The 27,794-nt window shown below is 39.0% G+C and overlaps 2 protein-coding genes across 5 annotated transcripts in view; one reads left to right on the top strand and one right to left on the bottom strand.

Annotated features, from left to right (window-relative positions):
• Positions 1 to 27,794, bottom strand: part of LOC144087986 (heparan sulfate glucosamine 3-O-sulfotransferase 2-like) — a 186,729-nt gene that overhangs the window by 77,564 nt on the left and 81,371 nt on the right. For 3 of the 4 annotated variants that reach the window (XM_077618154.1, XM_077618153.1, XM_077618152.1), the window contains one exon: positions 17,064 to 17,193. The exons of the other annotated variant lie outside the window; for it this stretch is intronic. The gene's annotated coding sequence lies outside the window, so the exon portion shown is untranslated. The remainder of the gene's footprint in view (positions 1 to 17,063; positions 17,194 to 27,794) is intronic. 4 annotated transcript variants of the gene reach the window in all.
• The window catches only part of LOC144087989 (heparan sulfate glucosamine 3-O-sulfotransferase 4-like), a 70,585-nt gene that overhangs the window by 22,636 nt on the left and 20,155 nt on the right, over positions 1 to 27,794 (top strand). The gene's annotated exons all lie outside the window — the stretch shown is intronic.

Below are 27,794 nucleotides of genomic sequence, written 5' to 3'. Positions count from 1 at the left end.
AAATGTATTTAATGTTTAATTATTGTTGTTTTATATTCAGTTTAACCCTTTTGGTTGATTCGATTGCTTCCTAGCCCTTCCAGTTAAAATGGATTGGAATTTGATTGCCATCAATGGAAGTAAAATTTTTTTTATGTCTCTAGTGTTAGGGTTAACCCTACTCCTGTTTCTAAATACTTTTGGAAATTTTAATTTCTGGCAGAGTGATTCATGTTTTACACCTGATTGTCTTGTTACAAACGAAGACTCCCCAATTAAAAACGCAGACTGTCTTTTACTAGAAGGTGTTCATTCATGTATGTGTTGGATATCTCCCCTTAGATTGTTATGTAAACAGTGTGTTGGAGTTTGATATGGGAATTAATGTCCCGCCTTAGCGTATGCTAACTTGCGCTCGCTTCATTCCCACCCATCTGTCAAAACCTCTGAAAAACATTGCGAGGGATACACCGTTCTGCGTGGGATGCGGTTGAGGCAAGGTGTCCATTTAGCTCAAACATTAGTGGGGTGAGATTTCAATCTGAAGCATATACCGCATTAAAACAAATACCTCAAATGAATAGAAATATATCAAACACTAAAATCATACACTTGATTGAACGTCTCAAGTAAAAAAAACATGCACACAGGTTGCACGAGTTGCTCAGAGAAGCAAAATAGTGAGAAAATATAGCATAAATCATATTCAGACCGAGCATAGGTTTAAGCGATAAAACTCAGAGCAACTTATAAGTCTTTGCCTTCTACCACTTGGTTACAAAATAGCCTTTACTGATGATTATCAATACACTCGGTGTGTTTTAACACACTGTCGCGTTGCACAACAAGAGGCCAGACTACACTCTGGTATTACGGAATGTAGCATATCATGTCGGTAAGGTAAGAAAATAGCCCAATGGCTCAAAAGTACAGGTACTGGACTTGCATATATATTTTCAGAGCTGCAAAAATGTCAAAAATCATAGTTGGTAAAGAGAATGTACTGATTTTGTCAGCCTTTTTTACTGGTGGCATTTACCAGAAGAATTGTCATCTCCCTTTTCATGGAGAGTCATGAAGTAATCACAGAGAAATTAATTATTGCCTGATCGGAGCTCATCTTCTTTCACGCCAAAGTATAATGATTTTCTTTGGCCCACGGCCCCAAAACAATCTCCTTTCCACGTAATGTGCACTCTAAAATAAATGTCTCAATTCCAGTCTGTTCAGGGATACTCTTATTTGATATTAAACACTCTGACTGCATTGTAATTAAACGTTATCGCCAAAAACATCACACTTTGGCCAGCGTCAACGGCGGCTCCCCCCCCAGATATTTTATTTATTTATTTTTTGAGGCGGCAGCATCCTCCCCAGCAGGAGGTGTCAGTTTGGGTCACAAATTCAAATCTGTTTCATGTGTATCTCTTGGAATCAATCGCATGTTTGTCGACTTGTGTCGGTAATCACTGGGCATGTAACGGGCACCGTCCCTTTCTCAGCGGGAGATGCGTACTGACCAAAAACAAAATCTCAAACATTTAACTAATGAAACAGTTTGTCACTAACCCTGTGCTAAAGGCCTGCTCGTCCAGGCACAATTCCAGGATTTGATAATCTTAACTGAAATGCACAAATTCCAAGTGGGATTTTCCGGTAGTCGCATCGTCAACTTTAAGCGTTCAACTAAAAAAATATGAATTACTGAGAGCACATTGTTGTCAGTCTCTGTGTGAGTGTCTGCTTTTTGTCCCAAGTCAGCTGGGATTGACTCCAGCAACCCGCGACATTGGCTATGATTAGTGGTAAAAAATATATATATATATATATATATGTATATATTTTTTTTTAAATTACAAAACGCAATCTCACTATACAACAAAATAAATGAATTTAAAGTAAAAATCACTTGTAAAGATTGCAATACATTGAGAAAAAGAAAAAATATATAAATAGAATTTCTGTGACCTGTGTTTTTTGCTTTGGATTTGGCTATTCGATTTTTAAATATATTTTTTTTGCACATTCTTGCAACTTTACAATTCTTGCATGGCCATTGACGGAAATCACTGTCCAATCCATTTTAACTGGGATTTGAGAATGAATTGGATGTCTATTCCCTCTTTTAGCAACTAGGACAACACCCTTTGTCACCCGTTTGAGCAAAAAATTACTTAGGCCAAGGATAATTTATAGAATAGAACGTCCATCTAGTGACCACTATCCCCGAAAGGGTTAATCCAGACAAAATCTCATCATCTTCTTCCAAAAAGAGTGATGCAACAAGTTAAGAGTTCCCTCAAATATTGCGTCAGGTGAGCCAAAATTCCAGAGGAAGAAATGAATAAGAATGCTGCTTATTAATACATCACAGAAAATCTTGACTATCTCATGGTATTATGCCCACATGCAAGGAAGGCATAGATGATGCCATATTGTATTTTCTTTCTTATTTTTTTATATAAGTTATTGTAAGCATGAGTGTTTTTTAAGGATTAAGTGTCACTCATCAGTTTTCTGCAATGTGCAGGGCTTTTGTTGTAAAAGCTGTGATGGCACTTTTTGTTTTTGCTAAAAACCATGAACTATTTTCATTTTTTTAATAAATACAATGCATGGAACTATACAGAAATGTACAAACGCACCTTCTTATGAATGTATTTAAATCTGTTTGGTGAGATTGCCATACTTGAGTGCAGTTAAAGCAGTTTTTAGCCATTGCAGAAACAGCATGCTATAACAATACAAATAAAATACCCGATTTCTTCATATTCTCTCTGTAACTGCCGATAAGAAAATCATTGTATAGCAAATTTGATGAGACTAATTAAATTTAATCCCCATGAGACTTTTGTTTGTATTGTTGGTAATCACATATTTTCAGATTGAGGGAGCAACTTTGACCAAAAAAAAATTAAAAAAATTGGGCCCACCATGTAATAGTTCATAAATCACTTGAGCTTAGAGTAGTTTTAGTCCAACAGTGAGAGGTTCCAAGGAAAGACCAAGCATTCAGTCAGTATAAATTCTCTTTTAGTAAACGTGATTAGGAAACTCCCATCGGACGTGTTTGGTTTCGGTGTTTTTTCCCCCCCTCTGATTTCCATCCAGAGTGCGACCCTTGCTGGAGGGCGTGTGGCCTACATGGTATTGAACTAAGTAAATCTTTGCCTCCATCTCTGGGGGCGTCTGATTCAGATACATAATGGACACACAAAGAAATGCTATTGGAAAGGAAAGCGCTCTCGGGTACGGCGCCTTTTTGTTGTGTGCCTTCCTTCTGCATTACAATGATTTAGTGGCATTCTTAGATCCAAAAAGTATGGATCCCTACTCCAAAAAAAAAAGGAAAGAAAACAGGCCAGATTTATGAATCTACTGAAAAGAAAATGTAGGTGCAAATAGGCAAATTTAAAAAAACATTTATAATAGCGTCATATTACTTTGGCAAAATATTATGGAGAAAAAAAACGCAACTATTGACATGGCGATCTCCATAAAAAAACATTCTCAAAATAATATCGTCTCATTTCGATAGCCCTACTCCAAAAAAAGAAAAGAAAACAGGCCAGATTTATGAATCTACTGAAAAGAAAATGTAGGTGCGAATAGGCAAATTTCAAAAAACATTTATAATAGCGTCACATTACTTTGGCAAAATATTCATAAAAAGAAAAACGCAACTATTGACATGGCGATCTCCATAAAAACATTCTCAAAATAATATCGTCTCATTTCGATAGATGTCCGATCCATTTTGACGGGGAGAGCGGCGCCGTTTATCGCATGGATTTTAAAGCTATTACGTCAAGGTCAAGCAATTACACAAAACCTACCAGCTAAAGTACGATAATAAGACTGGATGTTATAAGGGGGGGAAGGGGATGACTAGGCTGTTTCCATGTGGGATTAATAAGCAATAAAGAAGTGCTAATTACCTAGGGGAGGCTGATTAAATAGCGTGGGCCCCCAACCATCTTAGAACGTGGCCAATGCAGCATGCGTGGGCGAGCCCTTTTCAAAGAGAAAAATTAGCCACAAGTACTCCCACCTACTCGGTTGTGTTTACTTTGCAGGCGGCAACGGCATCAATGGCGCTCCCGAGTTTGACGTGGCGTGGCGGTTATTTCGGCGCCAGCGCAGTCTCGCGACACCTACAGGAACGGCCTCCGTACGCGTTGGCGATTCGCACCTGCTAGCGGCGCTGGGAATGTGCGCTTCCCCCATGTGGTGGAGTTGTGAGGAGGAGGAGGAGGAGGGTGTAGGAGCAGGATGTGTGGAGGTGGAAGTAGCTCGCTTGTATTGTCCCTTTATGGAGATTGCATTTAAGATGGCCTTCAAATATGGACGTGATGAGAGAGCATCCGCATTAACTAGCAATATGACTATTGTTGATGGACAGAAATCTCTCCGAGGAATTTTAATGGCTGTGGATTTGCATTCCAAAAGGATGATACGGTTATAAATAGCCAAGTTTCTACCCCGGAAACCAAGACCACTACAAGCCTAAGCCTCGTCTATGAACTGAGACACCTCGAACATTCGCATATAGTTTTAGCTAAAAACCATAAACTATTTTCTTAATAGAATGCATTTTTTTTAGAAATACAATGCACAAAACTATACAGACTATCTTTTCCTTATTTATAGTATGACAAGTGATTACACATTTTTTAAACATTGTTTCTTATATGGTGAATCCGATTCGAATCACAATTTGATTCGGATTAATCCCGATGCTACACTTTAAGACAATGATTTCAATTTTTGTATAACCTAATCAAAACGAGCATAAAAGTACCTTTCTTATCATTTTATTTCGGAAATCTCTAATAGTAATTTTAGCCATGTTCGACTTTGTCTTTGCAATTATTTTGAGGACAAAATGCCAAAACTCAAACAGCCGATATGCAAGATACTGGAAAATTCATTGACTTGATTCAAATATTTTGTTAGATTAAATAAGAATTCGTCCAGCAATTCCAGATATGTTTGCCATTTTTGGTTGCAACAAAAGGCAACGTTTGTTTTGGCCTCTTGAATGACATCAAGAGGATGGTGTCTGTTACGGAGGCAAATGTTGGGGTTTCAGGCCATGCTCTCTCGGGGTATTTTTCATCTTGCGTTCAAGTGTTGGACTGTTTGTCAAGTGCAGTGAATGTCAGCAATTGCATCAACAACAGTGGCTCCCCCACACTTCACTTGAGGGGCGGCATACTGTTTCCGAATTTCACTCATGACTTATTTCAAGAACAAACTGCGGCTTTTCACTTAAAAAGGTCGGTAAGTTAGGGCATGTGTAAGTCAAGTAAAAATACACTAAACTACAATTTTAGTAAGCTTACGAATCACAAAACTGCGAACGTTAAACCCTTAGCAGGAACAGCCTGAACATAACAAATGTAAGTTACTCTTAAAGATCAAGTTTTTTGGCTAGAAAGATATATTTAGCCACCTTTTCACAGATCGGGTAGCAGTGACAAAATCAAACCGATTTTCTTTGAGGTATCGTGACGTTTTGAGTGCGTTCACGTATAAAACGTGTTTTCTGCGGGATACACGATCTCCGAGGAGCACTGTCGACACACGAACGAGGTTTTCCTCACTTGCCTTTCTCCATTATTAACTTTAACGGAAAAACCAAACAGACGACTATAGTGAGATGGGAGGATCTTCTAGCTAAGGATTCTCCCTTCCATCTGAATAGAATACCATTTATCATGGTGACCAATGTCTGACACGTAAAGGTCTCTGTTAGGAAACTCCTCCAGGACTTGGGTTCCACACAGATTGGATATTTCGCACTAGCTCTATTTTTTACGAGAATGCTTAAAACATATATACAAAGCAGTGGGCAAATGAACGGAACCAAATGCGCCAATTAGAAACTGCTCAACACATCCACGAGAACCGGTTGGTTAAGTAAATGACAACTTCAAATATCAGGAACAGTTTCTTACCAAGTGAACACACTTACAAATTTAGCAAAGGATTAGTTAATGCCCTTCTCCCGCCCCCTCTCTCGACTCCCGTCGAAGCTTTAACTCCCGTCTTCCGCCGGAAAAAGACTGCAAGTGCACAAACGTCACAGTCGGCTGCACAAATGCGTGACGTAACAACACGAATGTAAAAAAGGGACTTCTGTCTCACATCCCGCAACGCCTAATTCAATAGCACGCTGTCCTAATTGCTAAGTCGATACCAGCCGCACTTCATAGGCTGCTTCGGTGACCCCGCGCTAAGCACCAAAGACGCGCTGATCCTTGATATTTTGGGAGCTTGAAAAGCGCCAGATCCATTCTTTCGTTTCAGTGCACTCGCTTACGTGGGAGACCCATTCTACTTCTACTTCATCGGTGGCTTGCTATTGCTGAATGCAGTCTGAATCCAGGGCAGAAATAGCCATTCGGGTAGTGGTAGTAAAAGGAAGGCGGACAAAAAGTCCAGCCCTGGGCAAAGAACAGTGGTGGCTACGCACTAATCCGACCACCTCCAGTTTGTGAGTCGTGTACTCGCAGTGTGAGCGGCTGTACCGTGGGGCGAGCCGCCTTCCATCATTGTCACGTGGCGCTCTAATGAGTGCCGCGGGGCACAGGGTCAATGGCTGAGATGATTTTCCTGCTGATAAGTGAGAGCCGGGAGGTAAGCGCGATGGAGGAGCTAAAAAAGACATTGTAGCAGCACCTTTCTCCCTGCTCTTGTAATTAAAAAGAAATACATCAATCTTGGTAATATGGCTGACTTCTATATTTGGAATGTTCATGTTAGTAAGTAGAAGGTAGTAAGTGGAGGTAAGTGGAGATACGGATCTGTACTGTTTTTACTAGTAAGTTATTTGAGCCCATGTGTGTAGTTGTTTGCCAGCCAAACAATAAGGATCGATAATCGAGAAAAAAATATAGATATATATATTGCTGCGGCCTACATGACCCATAAGACGAGTTCCACTGATGTGAATGCCAGGTCTTTATGGGGTTAAATTTTATATATATATATATATATATATATATATATATATATATATATATATATATATATATATATATATATATATATATATATTTATATATATACACATATATATATACATATATATGTAGGTATATGTAGGTATATGTAGGTATCTGTAGGTATCTGTAGGGATCTGTAGGTATCTGTAGGTATCTGTAGGTATCTGTAGGTATCTGTAGGTATGTGTAGGTATGTGTAGGTATGTGTAGGTATGTGTAGGTATGTGTAGGTATGTGTAGGTATGTGTAGGTATGTGTAGGTATGTGTGTGTATGTGTGTATGTATGTGTATGTAGGTGTATGTATGTGTATGTATGTATATGTATGTATGTATATGTATGTATGTATATGTATGTATGTATGCATGTATGTATATGTATGTATGTATGTATATGTATGTATATGTATGTATGTATGTGTATGTATATGTATGTATGTATGTGTATGTATATGTATGTATATGTATGTATATGTATGTATATGTATGTATATGTATGTATATGTATGTATATGTATGTATATGTATGTATATGTATGTATATGTATGTATATGTATGTATATATATGTATGTATGTATATGTATATATGTATATTTATATATACATACACATACATATGTGTGTGTTTGTATATATGTGTATGTATATATGTATAGAATTTTTTAAAAAGTCATTTGCACTTTAAAGGTCAACCCTGTGTTCAAAAATCAATTGAAGACAGTAGTTAAAAAATATCTTTCAGACTATAAAGGATAAAACGTACCTGATTATATATGTATACATATGTGTGAGAGAAAATAAAAACATGTTTTGCAGTCCGTATTGGCAGACATGAGCAAGTGAGCGCTATGCAAGACAGCAACCTTTAAAGAAAGCATGTTCACAGGAAAACGCCCTCTCAAGGACGTTATTTTTCTTCATATGAAAAGGGCTTAATTTGGTAAATGCCATGTTTTAAAGGTTTCATTTACTATGAACAAAATTGAATGCACCTTATAGTCCAAAAATAAAAAAAAGTGTGATGTTTAGTTTTTTATTTTAACCTTTAAAGCTTGTCAGGTGAATGGCAAGGCCCTCTTGATCACTGTGCAATTTTTTGTTACTGCTAATGACTGACTGACTGATTTACGAGTTAAGCGGTCCCGCGGTGATATCGGCCCGCCGCTCGCGCGTAGGCAAGCGATAACAGCCCAAAAACTCATTTGCATGTCATTATGCAGCCGTTAGCACGCGCAGAGGAAAGCGCAGCTGTAATCGTCTAACTTTTAAGCGTACAATTATGCCCGCCATTTGCTTTTGCTGTGGTCTGACAGAGCGGCAGATTAATTGCGCATTTGTGATTTCATGCAACAAAGTGAGGCAACGGAGATCCACTATGTATCAGAGAGCATGTTTAACGAGGATAAAAGACGACGGGTGTAATCACGCTCTGGCTCGTCAAGCCCAAAGTGTTCTCGTTGCGAAGCTTCCGTCTTATCTCCCTACTTTTAAGTGCCGGCCCAAAAGAAGCTTTAATCGTCCTCAAATGACGAGACTGGGCTGCTTGATATTTGTATAGATAGGCCAGAGGCTTGATGCCTTCATTGTGCCCCCCGACACGGGATATCGGCAGCTCTCGGGGAGACTGGCGGCGGCTACGATCAATCAGGTCATCCGATGTCAGAAGCAGACAGGCGAGAAGGCCGTACGTCAGGAAAGAGAGACGAAAAGAATAGATTTGTGTCAGGAGCCCAGGAGTGTGCTTAGCTTTTGGATAAACAGAGGCCTGGGATTTCCTGGGATTTCCTGGGATTCCCAAACGTCTCGTGACGTTGAATTACTACTGCTTTGTTATTCTTAAGAAATGATTGTTGTGGTATTCATTCAAGGAAGAACACAAAAATTGGTCAAGCGAATGCGATTGTTGTTCACCTGTTGCTTCTGTTTCACTCCATAAACTTTGTCATCTTCCGATGGCGATTTTACGAGAATGAAACCAATTGGACGACTAAGAGAAAACATTAAGATGTGATTTGCAGTCAATTTAAAGTTGAAATCTAGTTTTTTTAGATTGCAATTGTGCAAATAATGGATTTAATTACAAAAAACGTCATTGCTGTATTTTTTCAAAGTATTAATTATAAAATGTCAAAAATAATATTGCTACAATAAAGATGTCCAGTATAAGAAAAGTTCTTAAATTCACATTTTTAATGAGAAAAATACCAAAAAAATAGCAAATAATGGCAATTTTGTTGTTCAATTTAATATTACAAAATATATTGAGGAAAAAAGTCATTAGTTAAGACTAAAACGATGATTAAAAAAATAAAGTTCTAATATTTGAAAAAGTTGCAATATTATGAGAATTAATATAATTCCTCTATTAGAATTTACATTAAACGACAATATATAAAAAATATGGACTATTAAGAGAATACTGTAATGAAATCAGAATATGAAACTGCGAGACCAACATAAAATCGGGTTAAAAATCCACAAATAGCATTTAATAAACCCTAAATCTCCCAAAAAACATAATGGAAAAAAACACCCCTATATTTAAAGACCAATTGAGACCTGGAAAAAAAAATAGTTCACTACTTCCTTTACGTTGATTGGCTTTTAAAGACAGATCAGTCCCATTAGGACACTGTTCAATAATACAGCAGTTCCACCAAATCGTTTTTCTCTGAATTTATATATTTTGGGTGCATGTGGGTGGCTATGCGCATCTACTCAGGAAGATTTTGCAAATGTCTCTGAATGATTTAAGAGGCGGCCGCCGTGGGGAGACGCTCACACATCTCAGGTTCACGGGTTGATGCGGGTCACAGCGGTCCGCGTGGATGTGTTTAAAGAGTGGAAAAAAAGCGGAAAGCGGAAGGAATAACAACACCGTGAGCGAGAAGCCGTTTGACGTTCGTCGTCGGGGGAACGCTTGATTAACTGCGGCGGGACGGCGAGCAGGTGTTGTTTGTTTTTCAAGCACTAAATAAAATCTGTATGAAGTACATCAAAATAAATCAATCCAAATCTAGCCTCCTTTTTGGCAGAGCTGCAGGTTTTTTTCTTGCCGGCACAAATACCACTAAGTGCTTTTCACTGTCTCTGCGGCAGTCACTTATTAAAACCTTGTTGCTGCTTGTATTTAAAAAGAAATGTTATTCTGGGATTTGTATTTAAGGATTTTTTTTCGACATTTAATTCTCATTTTCAATGCAGTTGAATTCAAAAAGTAGAATAGCTTTGCTTCTTTCTATTTTTCAAAAACTTTATTGAATGTTTTTAAACTTTTTTTCAGTCACAACTCTATTTACAAATAAGTTTAATACATTGTTTCGGTTTTTCCATGTCATGTTTAGAAAGAAGCCCTTGATAATAATAATTAGTTAGTCAACTTATTTAATCAAGTTAAGACAAAGGTGTTAGTTCGCGGGCCGCTTTAACGTCAACTCGATTTCATGTAGGCCGCACCATTTTAGATATAATATTTAGATTTTTTTATTTTGATAAATGGATTAAAAGAACTGGATTAAAAGCCCTGAATATTCAGTTTTTTTATAGATCTAAAACAATGTTTATTTTAGCTTTTTTTAATATATATTTTTAGATTTTACAAAATGATTTTTGAACTAAAAACACAGATAAAATGGATTAAAACATTACAATTATTGATTTAAAAGGGGGAAAATCAAGAAATGTAATATACATTTCTACTCTTCATTTTAATTTGATCCTAAAACAGAAAGTCGGCACTCATCATCTACTTTCCCGGGCCACACAAAATGATGCGGCGGGCCAAATTTGGCCCCCGGGCCGCCACTTTGACATGCTGTTGCCATTCATTAATAAAAAATAAAATAAAAACTATTTTCTGTTTACCCCTTTCAGACTGTGGTCTCTATTTTTCAAGTCCAAGACACGCAATTTTTTCCGAATAACCTGTGAAATAAACTAAATTAAGTAGAAAACAGCATATCCATATACATATTTTCCCCCATTTGTACAAAGATATCCCACATTAAAGCGTGTTTCTACACTTTTTTTGCAAATAAGCTGCGGAAAAAAACGGTTACGAACAAAAAAAAAGTTTCAATATTTGTTTCTCATGGTTAACTAGTAATAATATCGTTCAAAGTGATAAAATATTTCTTCCTTTCCTTGTGACAGTTGCTGTAATAGCATATGCATATAAAAAAAAGTGATTAGCATTTAAATATAAAAGTACCTGCGTGGGTTTCATTCCCAACTCTGAAAACTATTTATTATGCATCATGTTTAGAAGTATGCAGCTGCATTCTTCACCTCGCTTGACTAATATTAACTCCATTTTTCTGCTCCCGTCCTATAAATGATGCAACGCCGCGGGGTCTTTTCACTAGTGACCCTCCACAATGGGACGCGGATGAGAGGGTCTCGAAAAATTGTCCACCTGAAAACGCTGTTCACTTTTATATTCGAAAGCAGTGATCCATGACAGATGTCTTTTAATGGTGTGTCGCATATGTCACGCCAAGCTTTTGCGTCCACACTGGAGAATTTATTTATTATTTATTCATTTTGAGGGCGCTTCCTAGTGTCACCCTTCAAGTATCTCCTTGCTAGAAATGTCAGAAAGCACTCGACGAATGTCCTCAAGCAACAAAAGATCAATTAACGGCAAAGTCGGCGTCGAGGATGCGATTAGAGGGAGGTCAACTGACGTAAACACTCAAAGACACAACAAAGACACGTTTAGAAAGATTGCCTTTCTCGTGTCGTGGAGACAAAGAATTGAGGACGTCAAGTCGAGCAAATGGAAGAAACGTAGGAACCAGAATTAGAAGCATGCGACATAGTCGTCTACGTATATGTTGATTTATAATAGATGAAGGTACACGGTTTACACCAATTTGCTTCTCCACGTAAGTGGACGTTTGATCCGAGATGGGTTTGAGGGTCGCGGCAGTCGTGTAGAAATTGCGCGGTGAAACATCCAGGCATGAATAAATAATTCTCTGCATATTCCACTTGGAAAGGCAACATTGCAACTAATGACCGACGAGTCGACGATGCACGCTAACGTTACAAAGTGGGAGTGGAGGTCCCATCATGCCCCCCACAGCCCCCCTCGGCTGGTGTCGACTCACATTAGTGTCTTTCATAAATGTTTGCAAACTGTAGCGGTCACTTTAAAAATGTACGGTGAGGTTTTAAACGCTCACGAAAGATACATACAAACATAGGAGGCTAATTAGAGTGCAAGTTATGGGGGGGAAAAGTGTATATATTAATTTAAGAAAAAGTATTTTAATATGTTAAACTGTTAAGTGAAGGGGAGTATATTTATAATTTGGGGTATTTATTCCAATTGATTTTATTCAAATTAATCATTCATTTTCATTCCGTCCACTCTTGCTCGTTTTGTGTTTTTGCTGCTTTTCTGTCTTAATGATTTCATTTGGTGATTCTTAATAATCCTATTTACTTTGATTTGCTTTGTACTTTTTGCTTTGTTGTTCTGCGGCCTTTGCGACTGTACTGTCTAACTTATAACTATGCCTTTTCTTGCTACTGTCACAATGAAATTTCCCGAATACGGGATGAATAAAGTTATCCAATCCAATCCAATCCAATCCAATTTAGCATAGCACTTTTCCTCACAGGGGCCGTGGAGGGTGCTGGAGTCTATCGCGGCGAACTATAGCCACCAGGCAGGCGACATCCAAAATCGATAGTCTGCCAATCGCAGGCTGTAATTAAGCAAATCAGCAATAATATTTCAATTTAAAGAATTATTTTCCAAATGCAGGAATGTATCATTCAATATGGCCCACACAATTAAGCCTAAAATTAAGCTTACGTTTTGTCGCACTTTTTTTAGTAACGGTAACAGTACCTCTCCCTTAGTTCCGGGTTCAAAATGAACGATCGCTGCCATCCCTCCCAGTCAAAACGGATTGGACTTCAATGGCAGCCAGAGATGACAATTGTAAAGTACATTATAAAAACCTACTCTTTTTTTTTTTTACTAAAATCGCTGTTCTTACCGCAACTCCCCCAAACCCCGGTGCCAAAAAGATGGCTGAACACATTATTAAGACTTAAATGTTGCAAATCATTGCGCCTTGGCATCCACGCCATTCATCAGCGCACGTTTTGTCTCCGTGAAATTCAATAAATGGAAAGCAAAGTCAATGAATATGAACGTGAAACAATCGTCACGCACGCCTTCCTTAGAACAGGAGCAGGATATTAATTTAACAGGCTGTAATTGAAAACATTAGTAATTTCGGGTCGTTAACGCCTTTAAGAGGAGGGAGATAAAATAAAGCTTCGGTTAGCGGCTCCAGCTCGCAGTTATCGCGACGGCGCCGAGTTGCATACAAATAAAAGCAACAGCGGGGACATCAGGGTCCAGAAATACTAATTACCTGCTGTTTTCTGGCCTTCTGCGCGGCCCACCTTTCTTGGGACAATCAATAATTACGCACAAAGGGGCCGAGGGAATGAAATCAGTCTGATCGCCATTAGCGTGGGGAGTGGGAGGAAGTTCATTAGCTATTCAGCAGGCGCGCTGTGTAATTTCCAATACTGGAGACAACTCCCCTTTGCCTTTTGTGCTGGCGCTCTATAGCCAGAAGGCGCCTTGACTTTTCCTTTTTGTACCTCCGCCAAGGACGTCGTGTGTTGGGAGCACTGTTTATCAGTTGGTAATTTAGGGGTACGTCATGTAATGTTTAATCAGGGCATGTTAACGAAGAGCCTGTTGTATTTCAGCAGGTGTTCGTTCGGTGATATTGCTGGGGAAAATTTTCCTATGAATGAGGGCTTATAGAAAGAAACCTACTTTAATGAACCTCCAGGTTTGTCTCGATAAGATCGTTGAATTTTTTTTTATGGTGTTTTAATATTATTACAAAAAAACAATCTAGTTTTTGTTTGGAAGTTTGAAAAAGTGATCATTTTAAATTCTAATTTCTCATTTTAAGGCGCAGGGTAAATGTGTCAGAAATTCTTCAAAACATTGTTTTTTTTAGGTGAAAATGACCAATTTTTCCATGTATGGGCTTAATAAGAACAAAAAGTAGCAGCATATTTTAGAGACTAAAAAATCGCACCAGCCAAAGATTAAACAATGAAAAGGGAATAAAATTGTCACATTTTTTGGGAGGGCGAGTTTTTTTATTTGATCCAAAACCAAGAAAAACATACTCCTAAATAACTATTGTGAAATAGAGAACAGCAGGCAAAATAGGCATTTGTTACCATAACAGTTTTTCCAACTTTTAAATATAGCCCAAAAAAAACTATGTGGGAGGTCTGAGATAAAAAAGTACATATATAAGGCGCACTTGAGTATTAGTCGCAGAACAGCCAAACTATGAGGAAAAAGTTACGATATATAGTCTTGAAAATACGCTATTCACTAAAAGTAAACGGAATATAACTAGACATGAATCTGTTGACACTTTGTAAGCTGGAGAACATGATTAGACTAGATTTAAGAGGTGATATAAGAGATGTTCGTCCCTGCACTGGTTGGACGCCACTGCCTTTCCCCAACGCGTCTCATGCCGAGTGCATTTAGCGCATCACTTTCTCGTCTTGCGCTTGCAAAGCTTTTAGAATCTTGTGTTTCCACAACGTCAAAGCTCGCCTCAACTCCGGCGCCGATGACACAAAGGGACAGTACATGCGGCAGGAAATAAATAAACCAAGAGGGATACGTTTAAAAATTGAACCAGATAGCGGCACGTTTTTTCCCCTGCTGAACGACCAAATAACTTGAACCGCCGGCGAAGCTTTTAATAGAAGAGATGTTTGTGGAGGCACAAGGGTGGTCATTTCTACACATGCAATTTCTTAAAAAATGTCCTAAACAACACTAAAATCAATTGAAAACATATATAAGCAAGCTTTGAAAGAATTAGACAGAAAGCCAAAAACGCAACACCACTGGCAGATGATATTAGAAAAACACAAACGCCTGAACTGGAACAATACTGTTAAATATGCAGATGCCACCTTAGTTTACAAAATCTTCCAACACAAAGCTCCTCCTCTACTACAAGATTTTGTACAAAAAAATTCCAACACATCAACAATGGCTGGCTCTATAGGTGACTGTGTAGTTCCCTTCAAAAAGAGTGCTAAATTAGCCAAAGCACCTTCTCTGTTCATACCTGGAACTCAATATCAATTAACATACGTGAACACCCGTCTCTGAACCTCTCTTCGGCCAATCATCTTAAAGCCTGGCTTTTAGACGGACAAAATTGCGATCACAATGCTGTCAAAAACTGCTATTTGTGACATTGTTTACCTTCAACCTGCACAACGGACTAAAGATGGAAATTAACCCTCGGCTACAATCTTACATATTGCCATATATATGTTAATTAACATGAATAAAATATATTTCATAATTAAATACATCAAACCCAAAGAGAAGTTTAAAAACTCGTTACGAACAAACGCTACGAATGTACTAATATTCCTCTCTAAAACATCATTTTGTGATTGACTTCTATGAAAATCCATGAAAGTCTTTGTGCATTTCAAGGTTGCGCATCCCACTTTGGTACTCCTTTTTTACTTAAGAAAATCTGCTAAACATCAGTGAAACGCAGCACGAGCACATTCACGCTGACAAGCTCCTAAATAACAACAATCAAAGGCGACTTTTTAGTCGGCGCACCTGCACAGGCTTCAAGTGCAACATGTAAAACAAAGCGGAACATAAACAGCTGCCTTCAGAAGCTCGACAGGGCGGCGTGTTGTAAAAAAAAGGCGGCGACGTCGCCCTGGCTGTAAAAGTGATTCATTTTGATTTAATCTCAGATGGGACAAAAGAGGAGTGCTTAAATGCAATCTTATTGCATTAATTGCCTCTCTTAAAATGCGTTCAAGTAAAGCAAGACTCATTGGAGAGTGTGGCGCGTTTACTGTGGCCGACATTTTCCACAGCGTGTCAAGTCGCAACGTTAATATATCAGAGAGGAAGACTTTCTTTAGAAGCCCCCGAAGGGACAAAACATCCAAGTGGATCTCCATAGCGGCGCAATAGATCTTTGCGTTGACTTGGAATATGTTCATTATTCTCGGAACTGGATGAAATCTTCCTTTTAGTGAATTGAGGCAAAATTAAGTTGGTTTTTAGGGTCCGACTTATTACACGCAGGGTTACTGGTGTTTAAAATGGTTTCTTCTGGTCCTGTAGTACGTTCATAATGATAATGATATAGCATGGCGGTACTTTTTCATATAGAAGAATTGATTTTGTTTTCTTAGGTGTCGTGAAAAGCAAGACTCATTTGAATGATGGCAAGAAAATTAATGGAGAAGTCGATCATGACAGTAAATATGAAGCAGTCCCAAGATCCCACGGTCAACATCAACAGATGTTTTTTTTTTTTTGTGGTACTCGGACATTTCGTCGAAAGACGCTTGGTCGACCGGACGTTTGGTCGAACGGACGTTTGGTCGAACGGACGTTTGGTTGCCGGGTTGCTACTGTTGAAACCAGCTCTCAAAATTATAATCATGAGAGAGAGAGTTTAATATCTAAATATCGAATATCAAAATATCAACAGTAAACTATCTGTCATAATTTGACAGCGAGCGAACCCGGCGACCAAACGTCCGGTCGGCCAAACGTCCGGTCGGCCAAACGTCCGGTCGGCCAAACGTCCGGTCGGCCAAACGTCCGGTCGGCCAAACGTCCGGTCGGCCAAACGTCCGGTCGGCCAAACGTCCGGTCGGCCAAACGTCCGGTCGGCCAAACGTCCGGTCGGCCAAACGTCCGGTCGGCCAAACGTCCGGTCGGCCAAACGTCCGGTCGGCCAAACGTCCGGTCGGCCAAACGTCCGGTCGGCCAAACGTCCGGTCGGCCAAACGTCCGGTCGGCCAAACGTCCGGTCGGCCAAACGTCCGGTCGGCCAAACGTCCGGTCGGCCAAACGTCCGGTCGGCCAAACGTCCGGTCGGCCAAACGTCCGGTCGACCAAACGTCCGGTCAACCAAACGTCCGATCGACCAAACGTCCGTGGCCTGGTATGTTTTAACGGATTTGTTTGTAACAGACAATGATGATTTTAGGTTGTTTTGTTACCTGACAAGTTTCGGCGTGTTATTTCCACTTTCAGGCGTTTCAGTTCCACTTTGAGGCGTGTCACTGGCGTGATTGTGACGCACTGATGTTCCATGGCGTTAAGGTGAATCCCAGTTGCACCAGTGATACTCTAATGAAGGTGGAAATAAAATGTCAAAATGTGTCAGAATACAAAATGACCTAAAAACGCCATTGTCTGCTGTAAACAAATCAGTTAAAAGATAGACAAAATGAGCTTATTACAACTAGGACGTCTGCTATTATAATTTGAAGCCGCCGTTTTAAACAAATTGCAAGAAAATCACTTTTTCATTCTGCCCCTTTTTGGGTTTTTTATCTCTGACAGCCACAATAAAAGTTGGATCAATAAATAAAAGAAGAAAGAGAAGTAAAGGAGCAGTTTGTTTACAAGTTGCATCTCACATCACAATAGAGATTTCCCCTACTTTTTTGGACACCCACTTGCCTCCAAAAGGGGCTTTGAGCTCAAGTTGTGCTCCCACTTTTCAAAGCGAAAAGGATCATTTGCGCTACGCCGGAGGAAGTCGGCTTCACGCTTGTAAAGCTGTTCTCTTTTCAAGTTGGCTTCTAGAACGCGCTTTGCCAATCTCTCCTGAGATTCATTTTGTTTCACTTTTGGGAAAAATCCCACTTTAGTGAAAACGATAAGATGATGTTTACTCTTTGAGAAGAATTCTGTCATGAAAATGACATTACCAGTTCAAATCATCAATCATTCTGGATTTGCAAGTTTAATACTGCTTGCAACATAAATTACATCAATTTTCCCCCATTGAAATGAACATTCAGATTTGTTTTCTAATCATTGTAGGCTATGAAAAGAATAAAACAAATAAAATATGCTTAATGTGTGCTGGAACGGGTGCTTTAAAAGAAGATTTTTTTTAGAAAACTTATTTTAGAATTGCTGCAAAATTATAAATAGTATATAGTGAAAGAAAACGCTAATGTACTGTTCGGGTCATTGCACAATGATGAAGCTATCAAAAACCAAAACAACAAAAAACACGCATCATCTTCCACTTCTATACAGCTTCACACGTCACTGCAATATATTGCGCCGCATTTAATCATTTCCTCTGGTAACTGTCAACACGAATGATTGGGTGGGCGGTTGCATCAACAATATGTCAAGATTGTTCTTCCAGTGCAGCAGATATGGCGAGAAGGAATGTTTGCAAAAAAAATCTTTTAGAAATGAAAGGCTACTGTATTCCACCCGCCTTTGAGTGGTGAAGTATATTTTGCCAAAACTGTGATTCAGATGGTGCTATAACAAAGCAGTATGCGTCATTGAGTGTATTACTTCTAGTGTTAAATCGTCCTCCTCCTACCTGGCAAAGTGTCTGGCTCATATCTGCGACTGTAATTGTGCCAGGTCTCAAGTGCCTCTCAGCATAAGGAGGGTCACTTGTTGACATGGTGACTAAAAAGCCGCCAAGCTATAAACCTCCTACCCATTAAATGAAGCGGAGATCTTATGCTCGGTTTTTATTTTTTGAAATGAAGTCGAGAAAAGTAGATCAAAAGTTAAGTAAATTAAAGGGAGTGAAGTCAATTGATACCCACAAGCAAAAATGGAGTGATTCATATATTCCCTTTTGAAGAGAATTTTAACATTCCAAGCATATACAAGTATTGGAATGCATTCGTAATTTTATACTTTTTTTTTGTTAAAGGCATCTAACTTCCAAACTCTTAATGGCTACTCCCATCTGTTCATAATCTTCCAGATTTAAAAAATAATAAAAAAAGAGGGCTAATTAATAAATGAACTGCTATTTACAGCAATTATATTTGAACTGGGAGGACTGGTAGGTATTATTTACAGTTTAAATAGATTTAACTATCAATGTCATGGATAGTGAATGAGTTTACTGCAGTTAAAAAAATAAAAATAAACACTCAAAGCAACGCATCTGGTTGGTTTTATGTTGTAATTTTCACATCAATTCAAAATAATGCTAGTGTATTTCCACAATTAGCAGGCTTTGGCAAATCTTATAATAAACCACAGCACCCCCTCGCTTCCCAAGTAATTTTTCCATCATTATGAAAAAAAAAAAACAGAGTTTTCACGAGTAATTTTTTACTGGATACCCATTTTCAATACCGTCGTACGCCTTTAACAAGGAAGGGATTGGCCGATTAGTTCGAGTGGGAGTCTGACACTAAATGTCCAAAGTCAAATGACCCACTTTGGGAAGTTTGCTGAGAAATAAGAATGAGAAAACCTGCCGCCACAAAGGAACTCTATAGGTGGTCTCGCGCAACCTGTTTTTGTTTGCCATGAGCCGGAGGAAAACTTTATTTTCTCCTTGTTGCTTTTGAGTTGAAATGACAACCCCCTCCTGCTTGCCATACTGTACAAAGCTATGAAAAATGTTCAGAACCGGCGGAGGGCATACGGGGGGTCCATCCGTTGGGGACTCAAGGACCTCAGGTGGTTTTTTTTTCCCCAAGCACCCGTCTCTTGGGGCCACGTGCAAGGGCAGTCGTTGCGTCTTCATAATTTCCTTCTAGACAGACAGCTAGCGGCAGACCCACTTTTTCTCGCGCCTGACGACATTTTTTCCTCTCTCTTTCTCACCAGATGCGCCTTTGATCGCACGCGTCTATTTTTACTCATTGTCACCGGAAAACCATTCGCGGCTTGTATCGAGTGCATGACAACATGGTGATAGTGTTTTTAATATTTGATTTTTTTTGAAATATTAAAGCAATACATCAAACGGACAAGGAGGATTGTCAAAACAAACAAAATGTATGTTTTGTATTTAAATCGGCGAGGTGTCGGGTCGGTACTCAGTAAATAAGAATATGTGATCGGGACATTTCTGATATAAAATAACCTTTTAGTGAAACTCACCACACTTGAATGTGTAATCGTAACAATCTGCTCTCTTAATCTCACAAACCTCTGGGGGTAAAGGAATCCCTTTTCTAGAGCATAATAATTAATATTGCGCACACAGCATGATCCCGTAGTCTATGTACGTAAAATCACGGAGCATATCCCGATTTTTGGGTGGATGTCTTTTCATCCCATCTGCTGACTAAAGTCGACTAGCGGCGACCAAGGATGGCCTTTGGTTTACCTAATTCCTCCTAAATTTGTTGAGTTTTAAAGGATTAGAGGAGCGAATGCACAAGCCTGGCCGGCGCTCCAAAAATGTGCACATTTGGTAATGATTGATATTTTATAATCTGCGGGTGCTCTTTACAGTAATGGCTCTTAATCTTTGCAGGTTATCCATCATCTACAGATTAGTGAGCAGTTTTGCCTAACAGTGGGTGAGGCTCTTTAAAAAAACATATATATATATTTTTTGTAATAGTATTTCTAGACCAGGCATATCGAGATCATTTTTTTAATGTGTTGGTTTACATTTTTTTAGGTGTAAAGTCATTACCTACAATTGACGGCAAGAGGTGTCCAATCCATCCAATGCTCATAAGTATAATACAAAAATTATTAGATATACAGCATATTTTATACTATTTCTTTATTCATATCGACACTATTGAAAAAAACCTTGCAGCAAAAAATATGTCCAACAAATCACAACTAAAATAGGTTAATCTATGGGATTGGGTGACCAGATTTATTTGCTGTATAAAACTATTTATGTAAAATACATTTTTTAAACAATTTGTTTGTAACCTGATTTTGGTGCTGTAAAGAGATTTGGGATTTTTTTTACTGGATAGGTAGTGGTCGGTCATGCATGTTTGGTTTAAAACGGCCTCATAAAATCTCATTTCAAATTGTGAGTACATTGGATTTATGCCTAGATCTAGAGTATGCAAATAAAGTGGATTGATTAATCGTAATTAATAAAAAGCAGTGTCAAAGCACTTGTAATAAATCATTTCCTGCCAGTTTTGTGACTCATCAGCAATCCATTAAATGCAGGCCGAGAGCGACGCCTCGTAACGACCGGCTGAAAAATTCATAGTCTTAGCATTTAAGCAACAGTCCACAATTAAAGGCTGGCGTTGAGGCAGGCGACGCAAATTAGCCGCGGGAGGCAACGAGTCGCGACGTACGCTCGTTCGCCAGCCCATCGATTTCTCGCACCCGGGCGAGTCTTATTGATCAGACGCACTTGCTAACAGGGACGTTTCGGCACAACGGTCACGTTTGGTTTTCGAGGAATGTTACGCCAAATAGTTGCACGAAAACTCGCAAAATTCTCGTCTGTGATTAAGCAAAAACAAGAACAAGGGTGAGGGATCATGTTCAATTCACGCAGTTTTGAACAACTGTAAAACAAATGTGCTTACTGGTGTGCACCCATTTGTTTTGTTGTTATTAGTTTCTATGGGATTTTATCTTGCCAATGCACTATTTCCTTGAACTTTTAATATGTTCACTTAGTTTAACCCCTGTAATAATTGTTTGTCTAATCTCCCTATTGTAGTGTTTGGATAATAAGCCCCCCAAGCACTAAAGTGCATCTTCACAAACATTGGAAAACACACTCAAGTGTATTGAGCAGGCTACGTTACACGCATACTGATCGTCCTGCCTTTCTTTTCACTGCCTTACAACAAAAGTCAGCAAAGTCTGTTTGTCTGATGTCTCCCAAAGATTATTTTTTTACTATTCACGGCTTGCTGCATCCTTGTCAAGAAGAAGAAAAAAACAATTACCGACAACTCAATGCTACACTGAATATTTTATTTATAGTTAAGTCAATAAATGGAGTTTATAGAATCCTTAATGTGGTTTCCCTCGTGAGTCTACACTTGTGACTGATATATAGTATTTCATAGTGTTTTTTGTTTTTAAGCTATAGAGTAAAACTACTTAGATTTAACTCTGTCCTCTACGTGAACCTTGCCTCTGTGAAAAATTCATGACCACAATAATAATATATGTATCTGGCCATTGTTTTCCCTCTCCTTAATAAACAGATGGCCTCGATATGATCCTCCCTCACTGTTGCCGTGGTTACCACAGCACAGGTGCAAACTTATTCTTCACCCTATTTCTTACTGAATATAAGGCGTCCGCTTTATTTATTTATTAATGGTGCCAATACTGTATACAGTATATTCATTTTTTTCTGTGTAAAAATGGCAAATAAATGAATTCTGGTTGCTCTTAATGACCTCCAAGCAGAATTGGATTATACTACTACCGTAAAGCACACATTCATTCATTAATAGCCGTACTCATAAATACTAAAATCAAAATAAATCAAACATTATGTTGAAAGATGTAGAAGAATTGACAGATGCCGTATATTGATGCATAAATACTTCATAATTAGGTGCGCCTTTTTAATGAGTTTGCAGTTGAATTTACAAAAAAGTGGACGAATCTGCTACAGATTTTTAGTTTATCATTTCTACTATATTTTTAAAATACTTGAATTATATGTTCAGATAGTTGTCCAATTATTTGTGATGAAATGTACGACTTATTTGTGAATTTTGCATGACAATTCTAGATCGTGTTAGTGTCAACTAGAGCAAATTTTCCTTTAAATGGCCTTCATTTTTAGACTTTAACGTTTCTAATATGCTGTTAACGGTATTGTTTTTTTTGTAGGCTAGCAATGTTTGTAGCGCTTCAAAATTTGATATAAAACAACATGAATGTAATTCCCACACATCAACCAAACATACATACACATAAAATATTAGCAAAATGCATAGAAGTTTTTAAAGAATAACCACACATCCAATACATACTATATCAATATACACAAAAGGGGTGTTTATAAAGCAGAATAATAATATTCTCAACAATATGCTAAACTATGTGCCCACTTAAAACAACAACACAAACAACAACAACAAACAAAAAGAACCTAACCTAACCAGCCATCACTCTGCTTAAGTACAGGACGCGAGTCCTTACCTACAGCTTAACACGAACATTCGTCGAAAGCGCCACTGTCTTTAATTGCTCAATCAAGTGAGCAGTAGATATTCCATCCCTTTACTGTCAACATGTTTACGGGAAAATCAATATTTACATCTTTTGGCTTCACAGCTGCCGCACGGAGGCTTCAACGTATTGGAAGCAACGTGGTGAAATAGCACTCCGGCGGAATAAATTAGAAAGCAGAATCAATCAAGCTGTACGTTTTTGGCCTCCTCGGCGGTGACGGCTGCACGTGGATATTTTGGAGAAGATCATATTGTCTCAGAGGACGCCATTGTTTTGCTTCAATAGCCTTTGTCTCAATCGTGATGTGAACCATCCATTACTTGCTCAGATACACTCGCACAGTTTGGAAGAAAGCGCATCCATATTTAATATTACTGTTTGTTTGGAAAGTCATCCTGGCCAGCAGAGCACAATAAATATGTGCACAGTATACTAGGACCTGCTCAGTCATTTTTCACTTAAATTTTCGAGCTGGTACTGAACTGCAAAAATAAATAAATATGAGCTCAACTCAGCATGCGATCCAGTCTTTGTTATTACCATCATTATCACTGTCATTTTCCAATCAGTACTTCAATATTGCGACTTGTTTCTTGGGTTACTGTCTCGGCACAACAGGAGTCGAAATAATTGCGATAACAGGTCAATTCTCGCAGGCCTATTAGATCAGAGAAAAGGTCGTTCTTTGTTTTTCCGTTTTAAAAAAGTAGGTCACATGTTGTATCACATGGACAGCGAGGTGAAAAGTCGGCAACACACGCCCGAGAGGTCGGCGGATGGATTCGTGCGGGCATTTTTTGTGGTTGAAAAGGTCAAAGATTTTCTTCGGTGAGCCGATTACGTCAGCCTTCGTAGCTTTGACTGGACGGCAAGCTGACTGATGTGTAATCTCAGCGTTAATATCTCCAATTGCCTCCGACGACGTTCCGTGTTTTGATCCGTTTACTTGAGTCGCCATTTCACCGTTTTGATTGACAATCACCTTTTTTTCCGACCACCGGGTTTGACAATGCTACAGCGGTCTAAATACTTCTGCCTGTGAGGGTAATGTTTCCTTTGTGTAACCTTTTCAACCAGCTAAGAAAATGACATCTTTTTAGACAAGGTTCATCGGAATGCTAAAGAACAATAAGCGGTTTCCGAGAATGGCGGGATAACAACAACTCTACATAACCTTGCGCGAAACAAAGAGTGTTCTTTTTGAGGCCTTCAGAGCTTGACAGAAAGAATGACAACACACTTATACATGCTAATAATGTACGTCAGAAATATCGGGCTTTCATCTCCAGCTCTGCCTTTGTAGTATTTCTTGGCAGATATAAAAATACTCAAGGATGGATGTGTCTTTGTTATGCGGAGTAAGATGACTATTTCCGACCGGCCTTTCCATGTGATGGAATGCTATTCCCTACAGAAAACGCCAGAGTTTGCTGATGATGTTCTGCGAGTCGGCATTTTAATGAAGAGACAGTCGATCTGCTAAGCTACCGCGAACGAGAACGCTTCTCTGGCGCAAGCGAGGCTCGCCTATACGGGACAGTATATTGTTTATGCTGCACATTTGCTTATCTTCACGAACACCCACTCTGGTCTTACCCGTCGGAATGACAATCCGATGTTAATAGGCACTCAAGTCGGGGAAATGTTAGGAGTTGCTGATGAGCTAAGCTCCAAAGCTCTTCAACTGTTTCAGTCACTTTTGTGCTGAAAATCAAGCGTAGGAGTAACAAGGTCATTCAGTGCATCACACTTGGCCGTATTTGAGAGCTCTTGATTCATTACCTCTGCTGGGGAGGATATATTTTCATTGTGATGGCTTTGACTTTTGATTATTTCAACTTTGCTTCATTTTCCTTCTGATTCCCACTAAACAGGTTTCATTTTAATGAAAGTCATTCACGCCAGTTCAGCAAAAGTTTGCCTGCGTTTTTTTGGGGGGGGGGCTGCAGTATTTTGACATTGCCAGAGACGTCAGGTTTCCATTTTTTTAGTATAGCAAGACAATGGTGGAATGGCTATTTCATTTGATTTCGGTTTGGGCAATGTGGAATCAATTCCCATTTGGTGGCGGTGAATTTGTGAAATGTAAATGCTTGTCTGTCCCATTGCACTGATTAGCGACCAGTCTAGTTTGTAGTCTGCCTTTTGCCCAAGTCAGCTGGGACAGCGGTGTTGAAAATGAATGAATAATTTACGATGAATACCATATTTTCCGGACTACAACTTTTATCAAAGTTTGGCTGGGCCTGCGACTAATACTCACGTTCGACTTATGTTTTTTATTTTCCCTACTCTGACCACCAATAGCCTATAATGTTTTTTTAAGGCATCTAAAAAACTGATTTATTAACACATGCCTTCAACATACTTTGACATTTGTCCTGATCAAATTAAAAATCGTCCTCCCAAAAATGCGACTTATACGGCCTTCGGCTGGTGCGACTTATAGTCCGAAAAAGACGGTAAACCGAGCGGAATATATGCGTAATGCACGGCGTATTGGAATACTTGTTAGTTATCACTAGAGCCATTTTAGATGGCATATTATCTATAAATTTCAAATCAATGTTTTATAATAAAAACCCTGTGTCATTTGAGTTTAGTCTCATGGACAAAAACCTTGTTTAAAAGGAAAATTATTTCTCGATTGAAATTCACCCTGTAAAATCCTATTTTACCTGTTCAAATTGCTCACACTTTGCCATTTGTTATGCTTCTAATAGTCTTGTGACATTTCTTTCAGCTCCAGAAATACTTTCACTTTGTTGAAGGTCTACACGTGTTCTTGTTTTTCCTCCCACCATAGAGCAGAGTCCCATTAATCAGTTCACATGTTCATATCGGAGTCTCTTCTCTCTGGGCGTTTGCAGTTTGAAAAAACAACCGTGACCTTTGCGTACGTTGTTTGATCACTGACATTTTGTTACCACTAAGAATAAAAGGCAGATTGATAACGCTTCGCTGTTTACAAATTCCCCGTTCGCTCGCTGCGGTGATGACGAAGCTAACGGACTTTGACACATTTAATGAAAACTGTAAAACACAACGGATTTAAGTGTCAGCACAGCTGTTAATTATTTGGCTCTCCAAGGGAGAGGGGTTACGGTGGCGTCGAGGAGGGTGTTACAGAAAAAGCCTCGCGCTCAGCAAATTTAGGATTCTGCATGTTAATTGAAACAAAAACAGTGGTATAACTAGTTTAGCGGCGTGTGTAAGCTCGCCAACCGACGTGGATGGTTTTGGCAAACAATGCGTTGGCTTCTAATTAGATTTGGAGGTCACTTCAGCCATGTAGGCACTCGCTTGGCAATCTGGGCCGCGACAACGGGCCAACTTGTATATTGTCGTGCATAAACTTTAATGTTTTGATGGAACACAAGACATTAACTTGGAAAATTGATCACGGCTGCCAGCTGGGCAGTTTAGATGGAGTGATTTTATACCCTGGACTGTGTAAGTATATAAAGTACAGATAATATTGGGAAATGTGAAACTATTGGAGCCTTAAATTCAATCAATTTCCGTAAAGAGTATCCTCACAAGGATCACGGGGGTGTTGTATTTTATTCCGGCGAACTTTGGGCAGCTGGTGGGAGACAAAGGACAAACATTGACGCTAACATTCATACCTAGGGGCAATTTAGAGTCTTAAACAAGCCTTCCATGAATGTTTTTAGGACGTGGAAGGAAACCGGAGTACCCGGAGAAAAGCCACGCAGGCCCGGGAAGAACATGCAAACTCCACACAAGAAGATCGGAAGCCATTTGGGATTCAATACTTGATCTCAGAACTGTGAGGCCAACGCATTAACCAGTCGTTCACCCCAAAAGTTTATAAATTTAAAAATGTTTTCGAACAAAGCATTCAATTTTCCTTTCAAAGTCGCACAAAAATCCTAATTTTTTGCTTTTTATCTCCCACCTGTTGTTGGGGTCGGTTTGACTATTGATTCTAAAGCATTACATTTGAACCTACATTATAGAAAGTCAAAATAAGTTTAGTTGTCATCAACATTTTTGCACTGAATATGAGCAGGTGCGATTTTCGAATTGCCATGTTATAAATTTGACACCTGTGCCGCGCAACATCCCATTTCATTAACACATTTATTTTGTAATATACCACTAATAATCCAGGCGGGAAGTTTCACACTGAACTTAATACATATTTTTTTTCTACATGGGACTGACTCATTTGAAGTGGGAAAAATGTGTTCAAATGATTCGTGCTCGAGGCTATAGCTACCTTGTGATTTGACAATTTGCCAGCACGGCAGACCTAATCAACATGCTGTCTCTCAGCTGCATACTAAAGCGTTGGGGTTGGTAGTTCTGCTTGAAAGATACACTGTACCATTTCGAGAGCAAAATGCAAAGTCACTCGCTTCACTCTGACATATGACATATGCAAAGAGTTTGTAGTGGAGCTCCTATATGAAAATAATGAATCAAATAAGAGGCGGAGAAGTGTGTCAGCGGTGCGGTCGGAACTCGAGATGCCGTTTGTCAAGTGCAAATTGCTGCAAGCAAGCAACTGTAATGATGCAGTCTGACAGCTATCCAAAAACGATTCAAAAATACAGTTTGAATTCCTTCTATGACAGTAAATGTTGGGGAGCGAGTGCAAAATGGTGCTTTTCAGTTGTGGATGTATGTGTGTGTCAAAGTCAGGCTAAACGACAAGAACGTAGCCTCTTTTGTCACCTCGCTCAGAGCATAGGTGGAGGATTGTCATCTTGAATGACGATTTAGGCACTTTTGCAAAACAATGTGGAATATCATTTTAAAAGGAAGTGAATGCGATG

The sequence above is a fragment of the Stigmatopora argus genome, chromosome 14 (genome assembly GCF_051989625.1).
Source record: "Stigmatopora argus isolate UIUO_Sarg chromosome 14, RoL_Sarg_1.0, whole genome shotgun sequence".
Classification (NCBI taxonomy): domain Eukaryota; kingdom Metazoa; phylum Chordata; class Actinopteri; order Syngnathiformes; family Syngnathidae; genus Stigmatopora; species Stigmatopora argus.
The sequence above is the reverse complement of the archived record's forward strand: the minus strand, read 5'-3'. Positions and strand labels throughout refer to the sequence as shown.